The 18,726-nt window shown below is 46.2% G+C and overlaps 1 pseudogene; it reads left to right on the forward strand.

Annotated features, from left to right (window-relative positions):
• LOC122662861 overlaps window positions 1-18,726 on the forward strand; it is a 48,187-nt pseudogene that overhangs the window by 12,100 nt on the left and 17,361 nt on the right.

Here is an 18,726-nt window from a genome sequence, read left to right on the forward strand (position 1 = left end):
GCTCAGCTTCTTTAATGTCAAGGGGGTCAATGAATATCTTCCTCAATTAAACCATCCAAACACAAACAGTTGATAGGCCTGTTGCTTTCATTTGATCATGCAGGTATGAATTCAAACATCCTCGCCCTCCTAAGCCCAAGGCACCACGTATATATGAGGCTCATGTAGGAATGAGTAGCTCAGAACCCTGCATAAATTCGTATAGAGAATTTGCTGATGATGTGTTGCCTCGTATACAGTCCAACAACTATAACACTGTCCAGTTGATGGCTATTATGGAGCATTCCTACTATGGATCCTTCGGTTATCATGTTACAAACTTTTTCGCTGTTAGCAGTAGATCTGGGACCCCAGAGGACCTCAAATATCTCATTGACAAAGCTCACAGCTTAGGTTTGCGGGTCTTGATGGATGTTGTTCATAGTCATACAAGTAACAATGTGACTGATGGTCTTAATGGCTATGATGTCTGCCAAAGCTCGCAAGAGTCTTACTTTCACACTGGAAATCGGGGATACCATAAGCTCTGGGATAGCCGATTATTTAATTATGCTAACTGGGAAGTTCTTCGCTTTCTTCTGTCCAACTTGAGATGGTGGCTTGAGGAGTTCCAGTTTGATGGGTTTCGATTTGATGGTGTAACATCAATGTTGTATCATCACCATGGAATCGATATGGTATTTACTGGGAACTATAATGAGTACTTCAGTGAGACGACTGATGTTGATGCTGTTGTTTATTTAATGCTGGCAAATTGCCTGATTCACAACATCTTGCCAGATGCTACTGTGATTGCTGAAGACGTCTCAGGTATGCCAGCTCTGGGTCGACCTGTGTCTGAGGGGGGAATTGGTTTTGATTTCCGTCTGACAATGGCCATCCCTGACAAGTGGATTGATTACTTGAAGAACAAGAAGGATGAAGAATGGTTAATGAAAGAAATTTCATGGACCTTGACAAACAGGAGATACACTGAAAAGTGCATTTCATATGCTGAGAGTCATGATCAGGTACTTTTTATTTCAATCTTTGGGTGAATGTCCTGCTATCTGGAGGCCCTTCCTAATTGGGTGGTTAGTGCCATAATGTCATAAAGAAGAGGGTGCTTGGGTCATCATTGTATAGAGCAACTCTTCATAGGGACTGGATAGGACTTGACTTCTTTACCAAAGGAAATGTTCCTTCCTGGGGTTGCATTTTGTCTTCTCAACAGCCAGAAACAACCACTTATCAAATGCTCAAATTTTCCTGGGTGACCTTTTGTTCTAAATAAATCATGATATATTTAATTTTTCTGACAATTAATTTGGAATGACAGGCCATTGTGGGTGACAAGACCATTGCTTTTCTCCTAATGGACAAAGAAATGTATTTTAGCATGTCTTGTTTGATGGATGCTTCTCCTGTTATTGAGCGAGGGATTGCCCTTCACAAGGTTGTGCTTACCAGTTTACAGATTTTTCCATTTGTGTAATTGTGGTTGGCAGTTGCTCAGTTGATGGTCTGTACTGCAACCATGCATGTCTTCGCAGGTCTACCAAAAGAAAATTTGATTTTTGTTTTCAGAATCTGTACTTATTTACGTCTGTGCATTATGTTGTGTGATATCGATTTGAAAAATCTCATTATTGTCTAATATGTCAGATGCTGTTTTCTGAATGATGTTGTACCGTCAAATTGTCATTGATAATATATTTTTTTGCAGATGATTCATTTTATAACAATGGCATTAGGAGGCGAGGGTTATCTAAACTTTATGGGAAATGAGGTAATCAACACCCCGCCCCCCTTCCCCCCCCAAAAAAAAAAAAAAAAAAAAAAAAATCCCACTACCATCCCCAAACACACACAAAAGATGTAGAACTTCTGTCACCCAAGATGCACATGGAATTTAGGTTCAAAAAATGTCCAGTTCAACACGGTTAAAGATAATTCTTATGGGTTATGCAGAAAATATTTTAAATGAAAGAAACTTTAGAGTCCCCCCTTCCTTTTACAGTTTGTGTGCTTGTTGATTAGTTAATTTTTCTGTGTAATGTGGACTGAGAGTCTGAGACCTAACGATTTGCTTCATGTTTGTACAATATGGTGAGTTCTCCCAGACAAGAATCTGAGTATCAATAAATATTGGCTGTGATGAGTGGATACACATCAAAATTTCAGTTAACCAGCAATATTTATTGGAAAGACTAAAATTTCAGTGGTATCTATTTATTTTGGTCATTTCTATTTATAAATTGAGAACTTGACATTGATTGGTTCAGTGTTTTCAACTCAATCGTAAAGAAGGATATAAATCACACATAAATGTCATTGATTTCCTGATATTCATGAAATTGCTTTTCAATATCTTTGGTGATGCATTTGGTGTAACCATATTTTTATGTTATTTGGGATTTGATTCCATGTGAATGGTTAAGGCAATTGTTGAACAAAGCATAAACAGTATCCAAATGAAAAACTGATTAAGTGGTGCAGACCTAAAAGGCTAGCACGCCAAGATCGAAAACTGATAGAGAATAGGGTTTTGAACTGAGCCTGGTTTGATTAGGCTAGGGTTGATTGGGATGGTTGATTGCTGGTTCTAATGGAAGGTTATAAAAGGCCACGGCTAGAGGGTTAAGGATGGGGTTTTAAAGGCAGAAAAGGTTTGCAAATGGAGGAGGGTGCAAGGACTGATTAAAGGATAGCTTGAAGAACTTACTTGAAGATGGACTGTTGTACTGGATAGCCTTAAGACTGAAATAGTAGAAGGATAAATAAATCAGACAACTAGAGTCTCACTAGTGTCCCACCATAGGAGTACCACCTAGGCCACTTGATAAACTCACAAGCATGTTCTCAAAAGAGAAGAAGACTTAAGTCTTTTTTTTTTGAAGAATTCTGGAATGCCAAAGCAGCCTTCCACAATTTGAATTTATAGGGGAGGAAAGAGTTCCAAAAACCGCTTAGATACATGTAAGCAATTAATGGACTGTTGGTATTCCCAATCCATTACATAGAAAACATCCCCCCATGCATCTAGGAACAATAAACAAGAGCCTAGGAACTAGAAACAAGAAAACAATAAATCTGCCTAGGAATATAAAAAGACACTTAAGTACTTAACTATCTAGATATATGAAAAGACTCTTAAATAAGCCTAGGAAATATGAAAATAAGCACTACTAAGCCTAATCCCGTATGCCTTCTTTGTACCCATATTTTAGGCCCATTATAGTGGCCCATTACAAATAAAACACAATGAATCAAAGGCCCAATGCATACATAACCCCACCAAAGGCTTATTTCTAATAAAATAAGCCCATTATGTGACTTATCTGCATCATATGGAGATCCTTCTTGCTATCTCTGTACCTTTCCATGAGCCTCCTCAATAAGTAGATAACTTCTGTTGTGGATCTACCTGGTATGAAGCCAAACTGGTTCACCGAGATATGAGTCTTTTCTCAAACGGGCTTCAATAACCTTCTCCCAAAGTTTCATATTATCTTACAATGATACACTTGGTATTGCAGAAATGAAATCCTATTTACAACAACATTTTCAAATGAAAGACTTGGGTCTTTTCAGGTATTTTCTTGGCATTGAGGTAGTTTGTAGTAAGAAAGGGGCTAGTCTCTTTCAAAGAAAGTATGTGCTTGATCTCTTAGCTGAGACTGGTATGTTAGAATATAAGCCCGTTGATACACCTATGGATCCACATTAGATTTGTGGGGCTAATGATGGTGAAGAGCTTGCTGATAAGCATCAATACAGGAGATTTGTTGGTATGCTAATTTATCTTACTGTAACCAGGCTAGAGATATCTTTTGTTGTTGGTGTTATAAGCCAATTTATAGAAACACGTACAAAGGCTGACTGTCAGATTCTAGGTATCTTAAGGGTGCTCCAGGAAAGGGTCTTATTTATACACTTAATAAACATATTGAGTTGGTTGGGTATTCTGATGCAAATTGGGCTGGCGCCGAAGGTGATAGGAGGTCTATCGTTGGGTATTGCATGTTCGTTGGTGGTAACCTTGTCACGTGGAGGAGCAAAAATCAAACTACTATGGCAAGGTCTAGTGCTTAGGCTGAGAATAGGGCTATGCCTCATATTGCAGCCGAATTGATGTGGCTGAAATCACTTCTTCAAGAGCTTGGTTTTCCCATTACTAAACCTATAGATATGTTTTGTGACAATTAGGTTGCTATTTATATTGCCAATGACCTAGTTTTTCATGAGCGGACAAAACACATTGAGGCCTTGAGGAGGACTGTCATTTTGTATGGGATGCTGTGATGAGGAATATGTTCTCAACTCCGTTTGTTACTACTGGAAATCAGCTTAGAAATATGTTCACTAAACCTTGTTTCATCCAGCCTTTCTTGATGATTGTTTCAAGCTGGGCAAGGATGATTAATGTAGTCCTAGATTGGTAGGAGACCAACTAGGAGTCGGTAAACCAGGATCTGATATGAACTGGTGAATCGGCTAGGCTAAAAATAGGATTTTGGTGAAATTAGGGTTAGGGTTTGATGTATGGGTTATGTCAAGTTGAGGAAGGGGAGTCTATCAGTGAACGTTATATTTAGTTTTGATGGACGAATGTGTGCTGGAATGGATTGGCAGCAAGTTAGGTTTAGGGTTTAGGGTTTAGGGTTTTGGGTTTTGAAAAGTGAAAGATGATTGTCACACCCCGGCCTGGTGCTTAAAGGTCAGGAGAGACTGGATGTCAGAGACATCCAACCAATCCCCCAAGGATCGCAAGTGCAGTACCCTATTTACAATCATTATCTCACAAATACAGTAATCAGAGGCAGCGGAAACAATTTAAATAATAGAGGTAACATCATTAGTAAGAGAAGTCTAAGTGATGTTTCATATATATAAAGGATAAAGCTTGTGATACAACTATACAGTTCATAAAAGTACTAGAAGGTAAAATTACACAAGAAACTATACTATAACTATACAAAGTGTTTATAAAGCATAAAAGAGTGGGGAGGTAGCCTGGACTGTCAGGCCAAGATCAGAAGATTGTGCAATCATCACGTGCGCACGAAGTATCGTGCACTTCAAACTCCAGCGCCGCAAATCCAATTTTAAAAGTAACTAAATCACCTGAAAAATAAGGATATCCACAGGGGTGAGCTCTCCACTGAGCCCAGTAAGGGGGATACACGCATACAAACACAATTATATTCATAACGCATGTGCTAAATTAACATGCTCCTAGCACAAATACCTAGTCTCATGAGGTCTAAGTACTACTGGTGGTAGATGCTAACCTCGGTCCCAGAACTAACACATTGGTCACCCGAGTGAAACCATGCTACCACGGTGAGGACTCGCCAGATCGGCATGACACTTGGCAGCAGACCCTACAGACCCCCAAAGACCAACCCTGTCTGTTTATTCCCACAGCGGAGCGGACACGCTAATATGTGACAGAAGATTGCACCCCGGCATGTCCCTTCGGCTGTACCACGGGTTGTCCAACACCTCTCCCCCTATTGGTAAGGGGCGTAGTACTGGGTAATGAATATCAACCTAACCCAGTGCAGTCTAATTATGATGATACAAGCATGGATTGAGTTATAGAGTACTGATTTCCACCTTCAACAATTTCCACATAATAAAAATATCAATGCAGTGCAATGCAGCATGCCAATGTGCAGCCTAATTCACATGCATTCTAATGCATTAAATCATAAGCTAGAAAACTATATGCATCAGTATATTTGTAATGATGCATGACATGGCATTCAGCATAACAGTGAAATTAAAATGATAAACACACTTAAATTAAGGTCAAGGTCCCCTTACCTGTAATGTAGCTTAACCTAGTCAGATAACTCTCCAATAAACCAGCAAAGCAGACAAACACAGCAGAAAACAGACCTAATCAACATGTAAAAATAGCATTTATTAGGTCCCAATAGAAGTTAGGGCATTTCCTAACATAACAGGGCAGCAGGGACACCAAAAAGGACCAGTCGGATGCAGAGGGCTTCAGGGACGGATCATCCGCCTTGGGCCTGCAACTCCATCCGGGAGCTTGTCCGAATTTGGGGGTTTTGCTTCATTTGGGCCGATCCTTATATGCATGGCCCAAATTTGGGGTTCCAAGCCAATTTCAACATGGGTCTTCCTTTTTGGGGTTCTAATTTGATATTTGGTTCCCAAATTTAGAAATCTCATCATTAAATCTCAAATTGGTTAGCTTAGGTTCATAATTTGCCATTAAGGATCAGCAAATAGGCTCATTAGAGGTACAGCCATGAAGGTTCAGGCATGGCTGAACCCAATTAGCACTAGAACAGCAGGAAATTGGGTAAAATTCCTAGTATTGAGCTCAGATTTAGAGCTTTAATGGCAGGAATTCAATTAGACCTAATATGTTGAAGATTAGAGGAAGAGGAAGGTGGAATATGTACAGAAGCATGGCCTACCTGAATTTCAGAAGTGAAAACAGATGCAGGCAGCCCTTCTTTTGTGCAATTTAGCCTTCCAATAGAGAATCCAAGCTTAATCCCAAGTATGGAAGACAAGCCCTAAGTGTAAGCGTCTTCCTCTCCCTTCTCTTCTCTTTTCCTTTTTCTTTCCTTCTCTCCCAAGCTGGAACGAATTTCTTTAGCTCCCTTAGACTTGTGAATAGTGATCAATTGGAAAGGCTTTTGATATTTATCTAACTACTTAAGCACTAAGGGGTAAATCTGTCTTTTGGACAGAAATTAGATTTAAACTAATTTCTAAAACAATTTATAAACCTGAATTCGTATTTATTGGTCTATTCTATCCATAACTTGATGCCTGACGACATTAAAGGTCATCCGAACACGGGTAATTGTCTGGAACAGCATTCCCCACTGGGAAACTGGGTCCCACAGGGGCAATTTGACTAAAATACCCTTGAATTTCTATTTGGTCGTCCATCAATATATATAAATATATGTAAATTACACTTACAATAATTTTAATCGAGGGAGAGCCTCTGCATGGCCTCCAGGCAACAGATCCGGCACAGGTAACTCCGGTGCGGGGTCTCACAGGGGTCCTCTGACTCCAGAAGAGCGGGTTGGGAAAATTCTCACCTGGCACTCGGCCTAAGACAAAGAGAGGCTCTGCAAGCCATCAATCTAGCATGCCAAGCTTATGTGTTGTCTTCCGATAGACACCTCAGACTCATTTAAGGCCACGGTAGTTGGCTGATCAGAATGCCTTTACAGATGAGTCATGAGATAGGTCTGAATTTCTTAGTCAAGATGGCCCTCGACTTAGAGGCTAGCATGGGCAAAGTTGAACCAGAACCTAAATCACACAGGTTCCAAAAGTTCAAATTTTTTTTTTTTTTTTTTGCGGGTTTCATAATGATGGAATCTAGGGTTTATAATAACAGGAAATCAGGTGGTTGAATGAGCTTAATATTTAGGTTTGAGTGTGGATAGGGTGGAGGGGAATATATGTTGAAAGTTACGGCTAAATCAGATGGTTAAATTTGGAGTTATGGAGGTTTCCTAGTAGATATAGGAGAGAGGGGTAAAAGTGTAATTTTAGACAATTGGCTGGGTGGATGGTAAAGAAATTTGGATCGATCTCTCTTAGGGTTTGAGAAAGATTCGATCAAAATTTTAGTAGGTTCTACTGGTTAGATTTGGCTGGGCAGAATTCTCGCGAAAATCACCTTGCATGTGACCTTCTAGAAGAGAAGAAGAACAGTTGCAGGTTTACAGTTCTAGACTTACTTGTGGATGAAGAACAGATTGGATTAGACTTGGAATGATGTTGTAGACTTGAACAGTGCTTGATGTTGTAGAATCACTCTTGACATCAGAACTTGAATGTAGAACTTGAACATAACGGCAATGGAGAAAACAAATAACCAATTCGAACCACCCAGGTTTCACACCGCAAGGTGTCAATTGGATCAGACACCGATTCCTTCAAACAATCCACTCGGACTTCACACCGCAAGGTGTCGATTGGATCAAACACCAATCCCACCAGCCTTGATCAAACACAAGACAAAAATCTTCAATGGAGAAGAAGAGCAGCTAAAAGCTTTTCATTGATCAAAATTCGTGTTCAATGTTTGTCCCCTTACAACCTTATATAAAAGACTAAAAAATAGACTCCTACACTAAAAAGGAAAGGCCTAACCCAATCTTTAACCTATTAGGTAACTTAAACTGACTAGGTGTTATGCTAAAAATTCTTTAACCAGTGCAGTATGGTTGGATCGGAGTGAGACACTCTGACCGATCGTGGCTGTCTAGGGTTCTACTCGTGCCCCAGTAATCCGAGGACTTCTCAGGGACAGCAAAATAAATAAATGACCCAAACACTGGGAAAGAATTGCACTTGGATTACTTGACGTGAATGATCTACAGTGCAAATCAAAAGGGTGCATAAAGCGAAACAAGAAAAACCTTAAGTTCACACCATCATGAAAGTAAAGGAAAGAAAACGCAGGGAAAAGTAAAGATAAGTAAAAACTGCAGGTTGGTTATGTGTTTTATCCCTTTCTCTGCTCCCCCTGCTTATTTATATAGTAGGTGTAACCGCCGGAGACGGTTCCCTTGAGTATCGGCCATGATTGTGCCACGTTCAAGCAACCACTTCTTCTCAGTTTAAACTGCAAAGAAACTGCCTGTAGTGGTAACTACCTTCCACCTTGGCCGATGAAACAACTTCTGACTGAAGGTGCCACGGCACAATCGGTCATTCGCCTGGCCGAGCTGCCCTGTGATCGAGGACCCTTTCTCGACCATGACAAGGTGGAGCGCAAACTGGGTGTAAACAATGCCCCTCACGAGTTGGAAGGTTGATTAAGGGAGCCCTCGGAACTCGTGCCCGTCCTAGTTTCACTCAAAATATCTTCTGCCATGCCGTAATGTGACTTGACTGCGACTGCTGAAGAGTCGCCAGTTACAGACACGTGGCCCAATCCCGTTCCGGCGCTCGCGCCTTTTGGGTTATCCTCTCCGTTTCCCAAGGCAATCATAATTCCTCTTTGAGTTTCAAAAAAAGGACGAAAACCCTTCTTAAACCCTCAGCCTTGCTTGGTTGCGCGACAACCCCTCATCTCCCCTCTCGTCTTCTCTGCAACACCTTCCAACCCAGTCCCTCTGCAATTCTGGGTACATGGCTGCCGAAGAAGACGCCGATGACAACCGGACCGCCGCCGAGAAGCTTGAGGCCAAGTGCGCCAGCCTGCACCCCGTTGTGAACCTTGGGGTGCTCATCCCACGATCAGGTCACTTCGTGCTAGGCCCCATCTTTGAGGACCCCTCTGCTACTCAGTACCTTAAAGACTTCCCTGCTCACCCGGCCGAGCACCGTTTATTCCGTAAAGGCATTCCGACCACTCAAGTATGGGCCTATCGCCGTGAAGCGACGGGTCGGCAACTATCCTGAGTGGGACGATTGGGTAAAGAGCAAGGTTCGAGAACTCGCGAGATCTCGCCGAGATCTCGCCGAGATCTCGCCGAGTTTCTCGGATTTTTGAAATCTCGAGACGAGATTGCTCGAGTCTCAAAAGTGCGATATCTCGGCGAGATCTCGGCGAGATCTCGCGAGATCTCGGATCTCGGTTGGATCTCGGTTGGATCTCGGTTTCAACCCATTATTTTAACCTACCTACCACTTAAATACCTTACCTAATTGGACAAAACTCGACATATCTCGCGAGATCTCGCGAGATCTCGGTAAGATCTCGCGAGATCTCGGATCTCGGTCCAAATCTTGGGTTGACCCAAAGTTGAGGCTTCGAGTTGAAAAAAAATGCACCAACTCGGCGAGATCTCGGCGAGATCTCGACTCGTCTCGGTTTTCCAAGAGTCGAGTTGGCACCGAGACCCGAGTTTTAGTACCTTGGTAAAGAGAATATCCATTGCCAAAGAGACAGTTTGGAAGGAACTTGGCATCTACGACGTCATCCAGATGTCCACCGCGTATTATCCCTGTGATGCCGATTTTCTTCACGCCGCTCTTCATTTTTGGTCGCACTCGACCAACTGCTTCCACTTTAGCTTCGGGATGATGGGGCCAACCCTTCTCGACATAGGGGCGCTCTTGGGCCTGAAGTTTGTCGGCGAGGAGATCAATGGCAGCTCCGACTGTTCCAGGATTGGCTGGGACCTGAACCTCACAAAAAATGCTAGCTACACCTATTACCTCTCTCAGTGCATGAAGCAAAGTGGTCCGGTAATTTTCTGCTGTCCTGGATCAGTCGCTGCCTTATTTGTACTCGGGCCGACAAGATCACAAAGCCTACCTCGGCCTTGCCAATGCTTTGGCTTCTGGCCGTTCCGTAAATCTTGCAGCGTTTGTTCTCTCCTCCTTGTACAGGGGTTGCAACGATCTGGTTGAATCTGGCTTCGCCCATGGCGGAGGCCCTTTCTGGGTCTTGTAGCTGTGGTTAAGTGCCTACTTCCCAGAATTCAGTCCAACCCCTCTGGCCACTGAGTTTCTGGCCGTTGGTTTCAAGCTACTTCAGCTACCGCCGTTGCGCTCTCCCTCAGAGTGCTTTGACCTCTTCTTTCATCTTAAAGATGTCCATCCCTCGGCCTCTTTTACTCCGTTCCACTCTTCTAACAGTCTGCCAAGCTGGCTTGGTAAAGCGATTGTTGATCCAGCAGCCCATGGGGACCTCTGGGGCTCTTACCTGACCTGCCGAGACCTCCACTATGGAGTGTTCCTTGAGCATAACAAGAACAGTATGTGCAGTACAGAGCCCTACAACCCACAGTTTTTGGCCCGTCAGTTCGGCCTCACACAGGCCATTCTAGTCCCCTGCTTTTTCTCTATCTCAAATGGTGGCCCTGAGCGGCACCTCAGAAAGGCTTATGACAAGATTGTAGATGTGACCCTGCTAAGTGGTATAGCCCTCTCGGCCTTCCAGCCATGCTATTTCTCTCCTCTACCTGCGACCACTGAAAGTTTTGATGCATGGTGGTCCCAATACTACTCTCAGTCGAGTGAGGATGAGGCCGATACCTGGGAGGAACGGCAATCTTCCACATCCAGCCAGCTTAGCTCCAAAAGCTTAAAATTACTGCCGGCGTCAAAGAAACGGCCGGCGCCCAGCGAAGGTAATGCCTTTGGCAGTTGTAACATGATTTTTTTTTAATTGCTCCAAACCTCCGCTGATTGGTCTCTGACTGCAGATGTAATGGCCGTAGGCTCCGCAAGTGAGGAAGAAGAAGATAAGAAAGGAAAAGGCAAAGCGAAAGGAAAGAAGCAACAGGCCCCCAAGCGGACTCGCCAAGAAACGGCCAAAACCAAGAAGGCCGAGAGTGAAGGCGCCCACGAGAGTGAAGACCATGTCCCCCTAAAGACCGTGATGACCTGCCAATCACAACTCAGGCCTGCCCCTCGGCCAAGCCAATCAAGTGTGAAGGAACAACAGGGTGAAGAGACCGGCAAAGCCTCCCCGTCTAGGCTTTCTCGGTCAAGCTCGAGCAAGTCCACTTCTTCCACCCTTAAGTCTATTGCACCGAAGGACTCTGCTATGCCAGTTGTCCCGCTTTCTACTCCAGCCAAGCAAGACTCAAGCTCTGTATCCCCCGCGAAATCCACCAGGGAGAAAAGTCCACTCGCACCGCAAGAACTCTCATTTCCAGCCACCCTCCCACGCGTCTCCGGCCAAGGCAGATCTCTGTGTTGCCTCCCCCGCAAAGAGCACTGGGGAAAGAAGCCCTCCGAAGCTAGTCCCACAACCATTGGGGTCGACCGCCGCTGCTCCTGAGGCCGTCACCCCCTTGCAGTAGTTGCACCAAGCCCCATCAAGCCTACTGAAATAGGAACTACAGTTCCACAGATAGCCCCAACCTCCGAGAAGCAGTCGCCTGCATTGCCCCCCATCCAAGAAGAAGAAACAAAAGGCAGGGCTGTGCCTCCCCTGGGGCCCACTTTGCAGGTACGTCAGTCGTTCTTGTCTCAGATTTAACAACGTGAACGAAGCCCCTCTAACCTTTAAGCTTTCTTGCAGAAAGAAGAAGACTCCGTCGCTCTGCTGTTAGACTCCTTGGACGATCTCCTTGCCATAGGCTCTCCTGTTGCCCTTACCGCCGAAGAGGCCGCACTCACGCCGTCGGGAACCCCTGAGGTTGTAGCGGCATGGCGAACCATGGGTGAAAACAACTTTCTCACCGTGGAACAAATTCTCACCCAAAACAAGGCCGAGCCTATGATCGATGCACTTCAAACAATCATTGCCAGCCCAAGCTCCAGCCATGAACAGCGCACGACAGCCCTCAGCTACACAGAACTTCTTCACCTGATAGCCCATAGCCTGCCCCCGGCATTCCAGTCGCTGAGAGATGAAAGGCACAATTCGAGACTGAAAGCTGAAAAGAAAGTCCTGCTCACCACCCTCTCGACTAAGCTGCGAGGATATCAGCAAGAGGAAGTTGATTTCAAGGACGAGTTGGCTGACTTGGAGCGCCGCATGAAGGCTGTCTCTGAGAGGCTGGAAAGGGTCAAGGCTGCTCTGGCCACTGGGGTCTCCTCTATCATCGCTGAAAAGAAAGCGTTCCGCATCATTTTGTCAACGGAGGACACTGTTCGCGATCGGAGATTGACAGGGTTGAGAAGCTGTTGGGACAAGTTCGAGAAGACTTGGAGGGCAAAACAGGCTCTGCCTGATGCCATAGGACACTGTTTCTCTCTTTCTGGCCGATCTCTGGTGATCTGGCCTTTGGTACCTGTTATTCTCGGCTTGGACAATCCTTTTTTCCCCTTTTTTTTTGTTCTCTTTTTCTTTTATGTGGCCGGCAATCGGCCTTTATCTTTTTACAACCTCCCACATTGTTGGGTGGTACTTCTTTAAATACTTGCCGTTCAGCGGCCTTAACTGCACTTGGCCTTCCACTGTTCTCAGGCGATATGCCCCACCTTTTAAGACTTGATGCACCACGAACGGTCCTTCCCAGGTGGGTGACCACTTCCCAAATTTGGGGTCCTTATGCCCGATCAGTAACACGGCTTTTAAAACTAAATCAGATTCAGCAAACGCCTTGGGTCTGACCGTTTTGTTATAGGCCTTAGCCACCTTGGCCTTTTGGGCCTGCACCCGGTCTAGAGCCAAGAGACGCTCCTCATCCAGATCGTCGAGCTCGGCCATCATGGAGTCCCTGTACTGACTTGGGGACATCTCACATTGTCTTGCCACCCGTAGAGACTTCACAGTCACCTCCATAGGCAGGATAGCATCATAACCAAAGGTCAGCGCATAGGGGGTTGTCCCTGTCGCCGTCCTCTTTGAAGTCCTGAAAGCCCACAGCACTTCTGACAGCATCTCCGCCCAGGATCTTGGGTTGTCATCGATTACCTTGGACAAATTTGCCTTAATAACCTTGTTGCTTGCCTCTGCTTGACCATTGCCCTGTGCATAATAGGGTGTTGAAAAGGTAACTGCTATACCATACTCCTACGCGAACTGAGATACCTCCCCTCCAGAGAAAACTGACCCATTGTCACAGGTGAGGGTCTCAGGCAGGCCAAAACGATGTATTAACTCACGCTTCACAAACCTAATTACGTCAGCCTGGCTAACCAACTTCATTGGCACAGCTTCCACCCACTTGGTAAAGTAATCGATTGCCACGATAACAAACACATGCCCTTGGGCCGATGGGGGAGTCACCTTCCCAATCAGATCAAGGGCCCATCCCCTGAACGGCCATGGCTTGACAATGGGATGAAGCTGTGTTGCAGGCACACCTTGCATGGGCGCATGCCTTTGACATGCCTGACACCCCTTCGCATACTTGATACAGTCCTGCAAGATGGTTGGCCAGTAATAGCCATGGCGCCTAAGCAGCCATCTCATCTTAATTCCGGCCTGATGGGAACCACAAATCCCTTCGTGAACCTCGGCCATAACGAGCATCGACTTATTCAACCCCAAACACTTGTAGGAGGTCATCCTGACCTCGCTTGTACAAGTTGTCACCAAGTAGAAGATAGTTCAAAGCACGATATCTCGTCTTCCGATCAACTTTAGCATTAGGATTTTGGAGATAATGAATGACCAGGGACCTCCAATCTGGTCGAACCTTGTCCAAATTCCCCACCTCAAACGCTCCTTTCAGGATAGACGAGAAAGTTTTCTTCTGGATGATAAACACCTTCTCAACCTCTCCCTTCGAGAACGACACACTTGACGCGGCTTGGGCAAGGCCATTTGCCACACTGTTCTCTGCTCGTGGGACATGCTTGACCGAGCTGTCGTCAAACTTGTCCAAACATTGCTGAGCCAGTGAAAAATATGGGAATAGGGTCTGGCTCTCACAGCGGTATTCCTTGGCCAGATGCCTGATGACCAATTGAGAGTCACCAACGACCTCGAAATTCCAGGCTCCCAGTGCGTTGAGGGTTCTGAGGCCGATTATTAAGGCCTCATACTCAGCTTGGTTGTTTGTGCACGGAAAACAAAGTTGGAAAGTGAGGTGAGTCTCAACGCCGGCGGGGGACACCAAAACTATCCCTGCCCCCGCTGAGGCACTAGTCCTGGATCAATCAAAAATAATTTCCAGGCTATCTGCGCAACGGAGTTCACTCCCTCGCTTATGTTTGCTTGTCCCAACTCCAAAGGAGGATGTACTGCAAGAAAATCAGCTAAGGCCTGGCCTTTGACCGATTTCTGAGGCACATATTGGAGTGAGAACTCCGTTAAGGCTATCATCCATTTTCCTATCTGGCCCCTTATAATCGGTTTAGAAAGCATATACTTGATGACATCTGTTTGATAGAGAACAAACACCGTCGTGGGCAACAAGTAATACCTGAGTTTGGTGCAGGCGACGTACAATGCCAAACAAAGCTTCTCAATAGGCATGTACTTTCTTTCCACATCGGTCAAGGCACGGCTAAAGTAATAAACAGCCTGCTCGAAGCCAATCTCGTTGTCTTGAGCGAGTAGGCTCCCAATCGATTCTTCTGAGGCCGAGACATACAGCTTGAGCGGCACCCCCTTTCGCAGTGGCATCAGTACAGGGGGTTCGGTCAAATAGCGCTTTAGCTCTTCAAAGGCCTGCTGCTGCTTAGCCCCCCAGCGGAACTCGTCGCTTGATCGAAGCCATAGTAATGGAGAAAAGACCCTTACTCGGCCAGCAGAGTTAGAGATAAACCTCCTGAGGAAGTTGATCTGCCCCAAAAACTTTTGTAGCTCTTTATTCCTAGGGGCCGGCGTCTGTATGATTGCCTTACTCTTGTTCTTATTGACCTCAATTCCTTTTTGATGCACCAGGAAACCAAGGAAAATTCCTGCTGACACCCCAAAGGCATACTTAAGGGGATTCATCTTGAGGCCGTGGCGCCTCATCCGCTCAAAGGATCTCCGAAGATGCTCGAGGTGCTCCTCCTTACTCATAGACTTAACCACAACGTCATCGATGTATACCTCCAAGAAATGGCCAATTGTGTCATGGAAAATGAGGTTCATTTCCCCTTTGATACGTGGCCCCAGCATTCTTCAGGCCGAAAGGCATCACGACCCACTCGAATGTCCCAATAGCACCAGGGAACCTAAAGGCCGTTTTGGACATGTCTTCCTCAGCGATGAATATTTGATTGTACCCCGAATGCCCATCCATGAATGACAGGATCTGATGCTTCGCGGCCGAGTCGACCAGCATGTTAGCCATTGGCATTGGGTATTCGTCCTTGGGGGTTGCAGCATTTAGGTCTCGGAAGTCTATACAGACCCTCAATTTTCCGTTCTTCTTAAGGACGGGAACGACGTTCGCTAGCCACTGGACATAGCGAGTTAGCCGAATAAACCCTACCTTAAGAAGCCTCTCAATCTCGTCCTTTATCTTCGCTACAACCTCAGGCGCCATGCGCCTAGGGAGTTATTTGACCGGTTTGCATCCTTCCCGGATAGGCAAACGGTGCTCAACAAGTCTCCGGTCTAACCCAGGCAATTCGATATTGTCCCAAGTAAAGCAATCTTTGTATTCCATTAACAAATTTACAATAGATGCCCGGAAATCCGGGGAGAGCAGGCCACTAGTAAATGTTGGCCTCTTGATGTCCCTAGAGCCCAGATCGATCTCCTCGAGCGGATCCTGGACCTCGGCCAATGTCTCCTCCATTTTGGGTGGTACTGGCCGGAGATGCTTCAGCTCCAATCCTCGGCCTGAGTCTTCACTGTGGGTCAAGCACTCGGCCATATGGGCCTGAGCCGGCTCTAAATGTTGTTCCAGGCTGTAAAGACCCAACCTCTTTATTATATCTATCGCTATGCCTTCCTTCTCGGGTCTTCTATCCATCAAACCTAACTTTACTTAGCGTAGGCCCGTCAACACCGGACGGCCTAAGGAGCCCAAAGAGGGCATAGCTCAACTGCTCAGCGTCTTCGGCCACTGTCGAGGCCATGGCCATTGCTGTCGGTCTCCCATCCTCGTCTTGTCCGATAAACGTAATAGGGGTGATTTCTCCGCCGTAGAGCCTGGCCTCTGCATGGTTCGCGTTAACTAGGAAAGGCCTGCTGTCAGCGCTTACCCTTTCGATCTTTCCCTTGTCATTCCAGAAGACCAGCAACTGATGGAGAGATGAAGGGATGTAACTGTTGGCGTGGATCCAATCTCGCCCCAGCAAAGCATTATAGTTGGCATCAGCGTCCATAACAAAGAAGGCGGTTAAGGACTCCTTGCCCCCAATCCTAAGATCGATTGGAAGTATTCCCTTAGGTTTGGTAGCCCCACCAAGGAAGTTGGTGACCAAGACGTCAGTTGACAAAAGCTTGGCCTCATCATAGCCCAACCACTTCATCATCCTTGAGGGGAGTATGTTCACTGCAGCTCCGTTGTCGACCAAAACTCGCGAGACAAACTTCCCGTTCATCTGGACATTGATGTACAAAGGCTTCAAATGTTGTGTCATATCCTTGCTAGGCTTCTCGAAACTCACACTCAACTAGGTAGACTGTTGCCCCTTGGTTGCTGCCCCTGAATCGGTCACATCGATCGACAATAAGCCGTGAGGGACAGGGCTCTCAGCCACACTTTCGGGGTCGATGCCTATAATCATAGGACCGCCATCTTCCTCTTCAAACTCCTCGTCAACGACGTCTATAAACTCACAGTTTGACTAATATACTTGTGGTAACACGTAGACCATGTTGGCCGGGGCCTTGAATGGAACTGGTGTCTTTACCGGTACCGGAACTGTGCCGACCATCATGGTCTGAATATACCGCTGTAGCTCAGAATCATCAGTATATTCCTGCTCTGAATAGTTGGAAGTCCCTCTCTCGGGGGAGGACGACTCAGACTCAGTTAACCCCTTTTCTTCTTCTGCCGAGGCAAGGTATCTTGAGGTTAGCTGTTGATCCACCTCAAAGCTCGCCTCAGATTCTCTACCTGCGGCCGGAGGTTCTATCTCGGCCAACACCTTCTCCTTCCCCTTCGAAAGGGGCTTGACCGTCTGTTGGCTGCTTCCTCTGCCAGCCTCTGGCTGACCTGTGGAAAGTGAGGTGTCCCCATGGTCATCCTTCTCCCTCGGAAACCTGCGTACCTGTCGCCTTTGCTCCTCTCTGGCCGGGAGAGTATCCGTTCGGTCAAGTGGCTCCTCAAGCTGGCGACGCTCCGCGGCTTGCTGCCCTGCCGCCTTCGTTTCTGAGTCCTGGTCATCCTCCTCCCTTGGTCGAAAGGGAGCTTTGGATGCCTCGCCACATTCCAATGGTAATCCCTTTCGGCCCTCGACCGGGGAATCACCATCCTGGGCGGATGAGGAGCGGAGAAACCTCCTGGTGACTCGTCTCGCGCTTCCTGCTCCGGTATGGTGATGGCTGACTGCAGACACGTCGGCGCCAATGCTGACGGCCTTCCTACTTGATCCTTGGCTGACGGCCGCGGCCGTGCGAGCTTCGCCTCTCTACCACTTGGTTGATCATCCACCAAAGGAGCATTCGACTCGGCCTGGGGCTTATTCTTGGACAATTTCTTGCAATGCACACACCCCCCCCCATTGGAAGCGCTGATCTGGTAACGGCTCGATGGCCTCTGGATCAACTCCCTTCTTCTTCTCCTCGGACAAGTGCTGGAGATGCTTCAACGTGACCAATGGCTCTTTCCTCTTAAGCAGGCGCAGCTTTGACAAGTCAGCGTCCACCATGTTGACCGGCAAGAACGGGTTCTCGTCAACCAACATAATGCCTTTCCCTTTGTCAGGGAATTTCAGGCGCCCATCATTAATAGCTTTCTGCAATGCTATGCGCAAGACAATACAACCATTAGTATTATGAGTAAAGGAATTGTGCCATTTGCAATACATTTTCCCTTTAATCTCCTCAGCCGAGGGAATTTGATGCCCCTCCGACAACTTGATCTGTTTGTCCTTCAGAAGGTGGTTGAAAATTGACTCGGCCTTGGATATGTCGTAAGAGTATTGAGCCCTACTATCCAGATTCCTGGCCGGAGTCGGTTTTGGTGTTGGGCTTGCCCCGGTACGCTCGGCCATGGGAGACAAAGCCTTGCACACATAGGGCTTCCCTGAGATTATCTCGGCAATGCTAACTTCGCATTCCTCATCGACCTCGAAGTCTGAGAAAATAACTGGGCTGGGGCTAGGGGTTGTAGCCCCCTTGATTGCCAAGGCTGGTTGCTTATAATAAGTCCCTGAGGACGAAGCCTTTCGGTCTTCCTCCTCCTTGAGGAGCAACTCATAGCTGGTTGCTTGAGCTACGAGCTGACCGAGGTCTGGGAACTCCTGACCAGCAAAACGCTTTCGCAA

The sequence above is a fragment of the Telopea speciosissima genome, chromosome 5, assembly GCF_018873765.1.
Source record: "Telopea speciosissima isolate NSW1024214 ecotype Mountain lineage chromosome 5, Tspe_v1, whole genome shotgun sequence".
Taxonomy (NCBI): domain Eukaryota; kingdom Viridiplantae; phylum Streptophyta; class Magnoliopsida; order Proteales; family Proteaceae; genus Telopea; species Telopea speciosissima.